This window comes from Clavelina lepadiformis, chromosome 2 (genome assembly GCF_947623445.1).
Source record: "Clavelina lepadiformis chromosome 2, kaClaLepa1.1, whole genome shotgun sequence".
Classification (NCBI taxonomy): domain Eukaryota; kingdom Metazoa; phylum Chordata; class Ascidiacea; order Aplousobranchia; family Clavelinidae; genus Clavelina; species Clavelina lepadiformis.
The window spans coordinates 3,038,268-3,047,165 of NC_135241.1; positions in this window are offsets into that span (position 1 = coordinate 3,038,268).

Sequence of the window (8,898 nt, forward strand, 5' to 3'; positions counted from 1 at the left end):
TACATATGCTGTATAGCTTTTTTCTATATGTTTGGTTATGACTTATGACTGTAAGCCCCTAACTCAAGTTTTTTACACCAACAAGCAAATGGTGAAAGTCAACTAAAAAAAATTAATTAAAAGATTTTTTGCCAAAAGTGAATGATATTTATATTGATATTTTGTGCAAATATTGATATTGATCTTGAAGCTTAACTTGGACAATCACAACATGTGTCTACTCAATTAGAAAGTTGTTTTTGTCGAATTCTTGGTTTGTACAAAAGTATCAGTTTGAACCAAAAGGTTGTTTCTTAAAATCTTTATGTTTATAGCAAAATGGTATGTAATGATCCGTCAGATGACCTGCTAGTAGATTAAAACATCATCGTGGAACACTTTTGAAACGGTCATTATTGCATAAGGGCGAATAAAAACCAAAATAAAGTCGACTTTATACGTTAGATCAAACGTCCGCCCAGTATTTACTTAAATAAGTTAACAAATTTTTCAAACTTACAACCAACTTAAACGTTTTAAACTTTTAACTGCAATGAGGATTTTAGTTTCGGATTAATTATGACATATTAAAATTTTACTAAAATATGCCAATAGCTAATAGCTATAGTAGGCTATTTGGTCACTACTTTTACCGTTATTTTGCGTTCGAACAGTTTTGTAATCATTACGCTATTGTGGTATGCTACCGGCCTCACTTGGTTGTGGTTTTGCTATATACCAGCAAAAGGTAGTACGAAATTACACAGCAAAAGTATTTTTTCACTAGTTCGCCAATCTTTAAATGTTTATTGTAACCTATGCTGTCACTTAACTCGCCTTCTAGAAACTTTTAGGTCAAAATAAACTAAAAATTTACACTAGGGGATATGATAAACTGACCACTGATCAACACTACAGCTCACTGAGAGAATATGCATTTTATGAATGAGAATATACATTTCTTTTGTTCTCATAAAATCTGTATTTTGCAAATGTTATCATTAATTCACTCTAGTACAGATTTTACAACTTTACCCAAAACAAAGTGATAAAATACAAGTCAAACACAGATTAAAAGAACGGTTTTTAAAGATATCAAAACAACAATCTTCATAATATGAAGAATTTCACAAGGATATTACGCCGGCCATTTGCCAAGTTATATCAAATACAAGATAGACTACTTTACATTTACTATAAACAGCACCTATACCTTTTTTGTATAAATAATAGAACTTTTTTCACATTGTAATTTAACACAATAACATACATTGTCATATAGTGTTCAATACATTATTACAATCTTTTAGATTTTTTCATCGAAACTAATTTAGCAACTGACATCATCCAAACGAAAACTAACAGCACAATAAATGATAATGTTTTGACAGATAACACTAAGGATTATAGCAAAATATGTGGGGAAAGCTTTTATTGTATAACTTAAAGCAACAAAAGTGCTTTTCAAGACAAATAATGAAATAAAATAATAAGCACATTGCCCTAAAAACTGAAGATCCCAACTAGAAAAGGACGTATTCTCATAAATGAAAAATTCAGTAGCATTTGTTTTGCTATACTACTATAGCCTATACAGGGCTATATCCAGTTGCCTACACCTATTTTTGTGCATTGTTTTGGTATGATACTTGGCTTCAAAATTCGTACTGAAACTCTAAAAAATGATTTGAAACTTGCTTGCCTATTTCAAGTAGATTCAAGCTGCTGACACCTTTCCAAGTTGAGGAGGAGAATACCAAAGAAACTGAGTTAATCTTTTGCAAAATATTTCCCACGTTTTTAAAAAAGACATGAAGACAAAAATCAGTAAGTTACGTTACTATAATAAAGACTCCTATAAACTTAGCATCTTCAATCGACGACAGCGTTACTCTTAAAATGAAAATACGGCACAAAAGATGATGTTTTCAAAAAATTTTGTCACTCCCTTCAATTCAATTGGCATCGCCCATTCACAGTTCTGCATGAGTGAAAGTCAATAATTTAGGTCTATTAGTCAATTTTAGGCCATTACCAAAAGACAACATTACCAAATCGCTACAATGGCAGACACAATGTTTATGTGAACAATATAAAAAACGATATTTGGAAGTTTTTTAAATTTGTTTTATAAGCAAACTTGACAGCCGCCATTTTGCCCAAAGCTCGAATACTGATTGAAAGACCGCATAGTGTCTAAAACGTGGCAGACAAGCTTATGTTCTTAAATGACTATAATTAATTTAGTTTTATTACATTTATTACAACGAAAAGTTTGTCCTTATTATGTGTAAGACTTGCGATTTTTGTTTTTCCTTGTGACCAAAAATTGCAATAATATGTGTAACAACCATTTTTTCGGCCAGTTCATGTCCAATGTTATTTGGTAAGCGCGCTGTCATTGTCACGCAATTGTATTAGTTTCAAGAGCAAAGCGAAATGTTTGAAAGATTCTTTTTGTTTGCTGAAGCGTTATTTGCAGAATAGGAAGGTGAACGACGCTTGTGAGTAGATCAGAGGAAAAAACTTTGCGTGTTGAGCGAAGCGACTCAGCCGTGTAGTAAGAATAAGAACTATTTAACGTTCTGTGCTAAAGCATTCCGTGTTGAAAACTTAGTCAAGTGGATTTTTGCGTTTTGTTGGTAGCATAGTACACGAATTCCCAGTAAATTTTAAAATATTTAACATCGATTAGCAACCACCGCAGATAGGAGATAATAAAAATGGTGGCCACATAAGGCTAAGGTTAAAGTTCTTTATATACCACCTCATAGCGAGTTAGTATAATGATTAGTTTTAAGGAATCGGTTTTCGCAACAATTTCTTTAATGCGCAGTCTTACGAAGCTGGTAACGAAATGCAAGGAAGAAAGTTTTGCGGTCGCGCTGCTGTTAAGTTCAAGTTGCCTAACTGTCTCTTTGCTACACCTTCTCTGTGATTACGTCATTCTTATACGCATGCATAGACACCACATACAATGGCTACTGACGGCCAACGAAATGAAAATTAACCACATATTTGATAGATTTGGTTTGTTAGCATACAATCACGTGATTGCTCTTGAAATTGGTGGCAAATTGCATCTAAACGTCACAGTTCATTGTTATTGTGCAGAAATGTTTAAATTCTCTGCAGCGTTCATTAAGTTCTTATAAATAAAAAACAGAAGGAAACAAGAAAAACTAATAACGTATACCTTCTGTATGGCATAGGTAATTCTAAGGTGACGCAATGGTATAAGTTCAAGCAATTCCGGTTTCAACTTCACTTAGCAGGTTTTGGAAGGGCTATACTGCTCGAGCTATAGCTTCGTGGGTTTCGCCCGCGGTTGGTAGATGAGTTTGTACTTTCGACGACCTTAATCTGCGAAATCCGAATCGGCGACATGCGCTTTGAAACAAACTTTGACAGTTTAACTTAAGCTGAAGTTTCACGCGAGAATCCCACTTCGTAAATTTTCTTGACTGTCAACGCGCACTACGTTATAGACATTTGCATTGGAGTAAATCTGTGTCATAAAGGCAGATGTGATAAGTTAATCTGAAACACGTAGTCGGATTTTTAAACAAGTATCATAAGGCAGCTTACTGCATGAGGCCCCACACACGCCAAAGGTCAATTTTGAACAAACATGTATGTCGCACGCAATATGACGTTATTAACCATTAACTTCCTTGACGTTGCCAGTCCTGGGTAACTTTGACTAAGTCCAACGACATATAGCATTGCCATACAGTAAGTCTGAGGATGATAAGCATCTAAATTTTTAGAAAACATAGAGACGTTTTTCCACAAGTATAGCCTCTAGCCAAGGCCGCGATTAAAGCCGCAACAGAAACGTTACGTAACCAGAAGTTACATAAGCACGGGTTTATATAATTATTTCTTATATATAAAATGATGCAAGAATGACGACTTACACTTGAAACAGCAAGTACATCAGAGCTTCGCACCTGAATCCGATAATTACTTTGGTGTTCTGGTTGATTAAGTGGACGCACTTTGTCAAAAGAAGTCATGAAAGTGATGGAGCAACAGGCAAAAACAAAAGAGCCAACTGAGTTGTAATCATATTGCGGAGTTATCCTACTGGATGAAATTAAATCTAAAATGTGTTTTATGCTTTTATATCTGGTGATTTCCTATAGGTCCAGTTCAGACAGTCCCTGGGTAGATCGCCACTAAAATGTGTTTCACCGCTACATGGCGCTTTTTAAAAAATAGCTGGCGACTTGGCACACCGGCAGATGAAAATTCAATTTATGTTGGTCTGAATCTGAACTGCCTTTTCGAGCTAAATTTAGAAAATATTATCTTTACAGTTTTTGGGAGAAAGAATGCATTAATTTTTCCGACCGTCGCTGAACAGCTAATGATCGGACGCTTGATTACATTGGTTAACTTTTTGCGGTTTTCGGTGACATTTTTAAACTTCGTTTAAGTTATAACGTTATTTTCTAATCCTGCATTAACTTGTAGTTAATATTTTTGGCCACAAGTCTTGCAAAAAATCTGTAACCTATGAGTTCTTTAGTTGCACCCTTACAATGTAATTTAATGTTGTTATCACTTCCAATCATACAATTTTCTGTTGAATACTCTGTGACTGAGTACGTCGAGCGACGACCGAAATAACGGCGCTGTACGTTTCGGAATTAATAAAACGAAACCACAGTATTGCAATTAAAATATGAGCGATTGCAATAAGTTAGGCCTAAACTCAGGCTTAAGAATTTTTGTTCCTTCCTTAACTCCTTGAGAAGTGTTGCTTCATCCGAACGAAAGAACAAACAGAAAGAGGCGCATGTTTTATAAACATATGTCAAAAAAGCAATTATAAATAGACAACCCCATCACCTATCCGCCCCTTCTTTTATCAAGTGAAACTGACACCGGGGCAGCACAATACCATAGCTCTGTTATCTTTTGTACGGCACGGGTGCATTGTTATCCTTGGTAATTGGATATTCCAAATCCTGACACGAATTAATGGCAAAGTAGAGATAACTCCCCAATGGGCTCAAAAGGGTCGAGGACAGGTATGAAATATGACGCCTTTGTTTTGTCATATCTAAGTATTAATAACCAATATTACGAAAGGGAAGCATTTGCGTCGTGGAGGTCACTCGTTGCGCGATACACTTGTTCAGCGATATTAAAACCGCACATTTGAAACGTATGTGTGGTGAGTTCAAAATACTGACCGGCTAGAGTACAGGCACATAATTTCAGATAGTATGAGGCTATATGACCGTCGCTAAAAAAAAAACGGTAAACCTTTAACCCGTCATACACCGTCGGTCTTCCAAGGTTGTAAGTGTACATGTGGTAGCGGGGTTACCCTATTAATGGCAGATGACGGGTTAATAGATTAACCTTTGAACTTATTTACTCATCGCTGTTGACTTTGTGGAAAAAACTTTATAACTTAGCGTCCGGAACGGCAAAGTATAACTATAACGCAGGTAGGCGACAAGGTAGGTTCAGTTAATGTAGAGAGACGTGCGTGATTTGGAAACGTAGCGATGTACGCCAAGTCTTGTAAAGATTTTGCTTTGTTTCATAACAAGATGTTGAGTGGGACGTGGGGAAGAATTTGAGTTTTGAAACCGTTGGTGGCATTGAGACCGAAATGCTTGACTTGAGTACGAGATAAAGTCGGAGGTATTCGCGCTTCTAATTTCTGGCATTTCCTTTGCTTGGGTTTTGAAGTACAGAAAGTGTGGTTCTCTGTGGGGTCTGCGCAAGCTAAGTTACTCCGCGCTTCTTCACATTAACTGTGCTGTTGTGCGACAAAATGCGACTGACCACAATGAACAAACACGTTTCTCGCTTAGCCGAGTTTAACAACTGGTATCGCTTTTGCTGGAACGGCCTGGTGGTTCAGTCAACAGGAATTGCGTTAGGCAAGTCGCATTTCAGCGATTCCGAAAACAAAAACGGGAAAAACTCGCTCGATTTTATTCGAAGCTAAACGGCCTTTTGAGCTTTAACTGAAGCACACCTTGCCCGCCCATGTTGATGGAAATTAGCGGCAAAAAGGCGTGAACCTTAAATTGTTTTTCCCTCGGCTTAGTGAGTCGGCAGCCGACTAGCGATCAAGTCGGCATATTGCACATTTAGTTTTCGCTGCTCGCGCCAAGCTTCTTACTTAGTAAATATATTCGCACTTGAAATGCATTCTGTCAACAGTCACCAGTGTTTAGATACTGTTGCGTCACAAAAAATTAATAATTAATCGCAGATATAATGACCTAAGGTTTCAAATCTCGTGTATTTTTCGTATTTCCATATCAATTACGTGTCGCCTTAAAAGAAAACCTGTGGTGACCAGTTGCTAAATAATTCATCTCGCAACATCACCTAAAATAAAGCGAATAAGATAAAGTGATTGGTATCCTGGGTCGCTGACACTTTGAACTGCGCGACCAGGCGATGCCAGCAAGACCATTTCGGAAAGCGGAGATATAAAATTGAATTATGAAGGTCACCACACTATCCACCACGCAAAAGAACGAGCTTACAGCTTCTGTTCAAAGGCTTTATTCTTCCCTGTCATCGGAGGGCGACCTTGGGAAGTTCACAGAAACCCGTTCAACGATGCATTAATTACGCTTTATCAAAACTTTTAAAGTTGTAATTACGTACAGGGTAAACTTTCGTTTAAAATAGCGCACTTAGCGATTAGAGCTGTGTAGAAATAAGGGCGCGTGACGCAAAAGTCGACCCCCTTAAGACTGCGGTGTTGCCTTACGCTGTGGACATCAAGTCGAGCGTGAAAGCCACTTGTAAAAGCGGTTAAGGGGATGGCTAAGGGTAGTCTGAGTACCTGTTCCAAGTTAAACTGTTGCAAGTTAGCAGTAGGATAGGTGAACATTGCTCTTGTTCAGCCGCCATGTTTTAGGTTTTGGTAAAGTAAATAAAGTAAGGTTTTCGTAAATCGAAAGAAAATCTAAACTTCAGTGAATGTTGAAATAGGTCGGGATATTTGAAAAACTGAGAGACTGGGTTGCTGTAAGCTTCAGTAATTACATTAAAGCAAATGCTTTACCAGGTTTTCAACACAAATTGTCGTTGTGTTGGTTGCCGGGTAGCGTAACGCCTGTCAATTAATTCTAAGCTTTTTAATGTGAGTGACTTACAAATGGTTATTTCTCTACGACTTTCCGAGATTTTATTCGCGTTGCGTACTGGCCAGTTCTTCTCACGCCACTTACCGGTATAAATACGAGATCCACTGTTTGGGCCATGCGAGTGCTTTGGGAGTTGGTTTAATGGTCACTGTTTCGCTTGCCAATTTTGCCACCCCTAAATCCCGAGAGATACGGCCGGATGCTGAGCGACCAAAATCTCGTGCGTCTCAACACGCGATCTATGTCTCGTATTTGATACCTTGCCTTTGCATTAAAGCTTGGCAGTTATACAAAGCTTGTAAGTACGCTTTTAATTATTCACTAGTTGGTTTTGTTAAAGATTTATCGTTGGTTTAAACGAATTTCACAGATAAAATACGAAAGCTATAAGTGTCCAAGCTGCAAGTAGGAACAACATTACTATGTTGCGAGAAGTAGGTCGCTAAAAACTCGTTGCAAAATTCCAACATTTTAACTTGAAATTGTTGACGAGATGAAGTGGGAGAAACGATGCTTAGAGGTTGTAGAGTCGTGAAATACAGCCAGGGTGATATCGGTGCCTAAATTGTCAAAGTGCCCGGTGGCTGTAATCCCTAAAAGCCCGCTTTAAAATCTTTACGCGGGTGGCTTCGTAATAAGTGGGTTTGGAAATCGAGACACCGGGCTATTTAAGTTAACGTAAAGAGAGTAACGGTGTGTTTACCACAAGTTTATGTGCTGAAGTGGAGGCGACACTCTGTCATTCACGCAAACTCAAATCCGTAAATGCCAGTTGTTCTACAGTCAGCTTTTGACCGCACAAGCGCGCGCAGCCCAGCGTGAGCAAATAATTGACGCCTGTTCGGGAACAAGGATCATGAAGCTAATTTCGAGTGAAAGTTAAACTGGTGTATTATCTGTCGAACGCTGTCGTTTGCAATCTTTAGCTAAACATCTGTTTATAAAGTTGCATACGGATTTAACAGCGTCTGCGATATCCAGGTACTGTATATGTTAAAATGTATAAAAGTTGGTATAATAATTTTGCCACATACGTCTCTATGTTGATCTGCAAAATCGTGGAATGCGCATATGTACAAAAACAATAATCGAAATCAAAAAAGCGGTTATGAATAATTACATGTGCAGGAAAAATCCTAATCTCGATCAAGGTTTTCAGAAACACAAAACTATGACGTTAGAAAGTAAATGTGGTATTTGCGCTCAATCGCCGTCAGCCGTTACATATAAGGATATTCTCTATTGAAAGAAATTTCAAAACTGTGCGATAAAATTTCTTAAATTGCAAACGATTATGTTATTTATGCTGAAATCAAACGGTTACAATTAACATCAAAATATTGACCATACCAATAACGATACAATAAAAATGCCAGTGATATAATAATGCAGTTTTCAAAACAGGCATTTTCGAAATCCCATTAAAAATGTAGGTTGAAATTTTTGTTCGGTTGGTCTTGAGGAAAACCATTTCATTCATATGGTTTCCAGATATTCAAAAACATGGCTGATGCTTGATCTCTGGAAACTGTAAGAGACTAGAAACTTGTTTATCACCGCTGCCTATACACGACAGTTCGTGTTACTTTACGTGCTGGTATAATCCGTGTTGTTGTTAACAAAACCATACATGTAAAAATAGCTACAGAAAGTTGTAAAACTTTGTAGTGTTTTAGTAACTATCAAACGTCCGTTGAAAAGATGACGAGTGTAACATCAGCAGAACTGCGCAGGAGAAACGTTCCAAGCACTTGGTGTTCAAGTAACACGATAGCAATTGATCAAG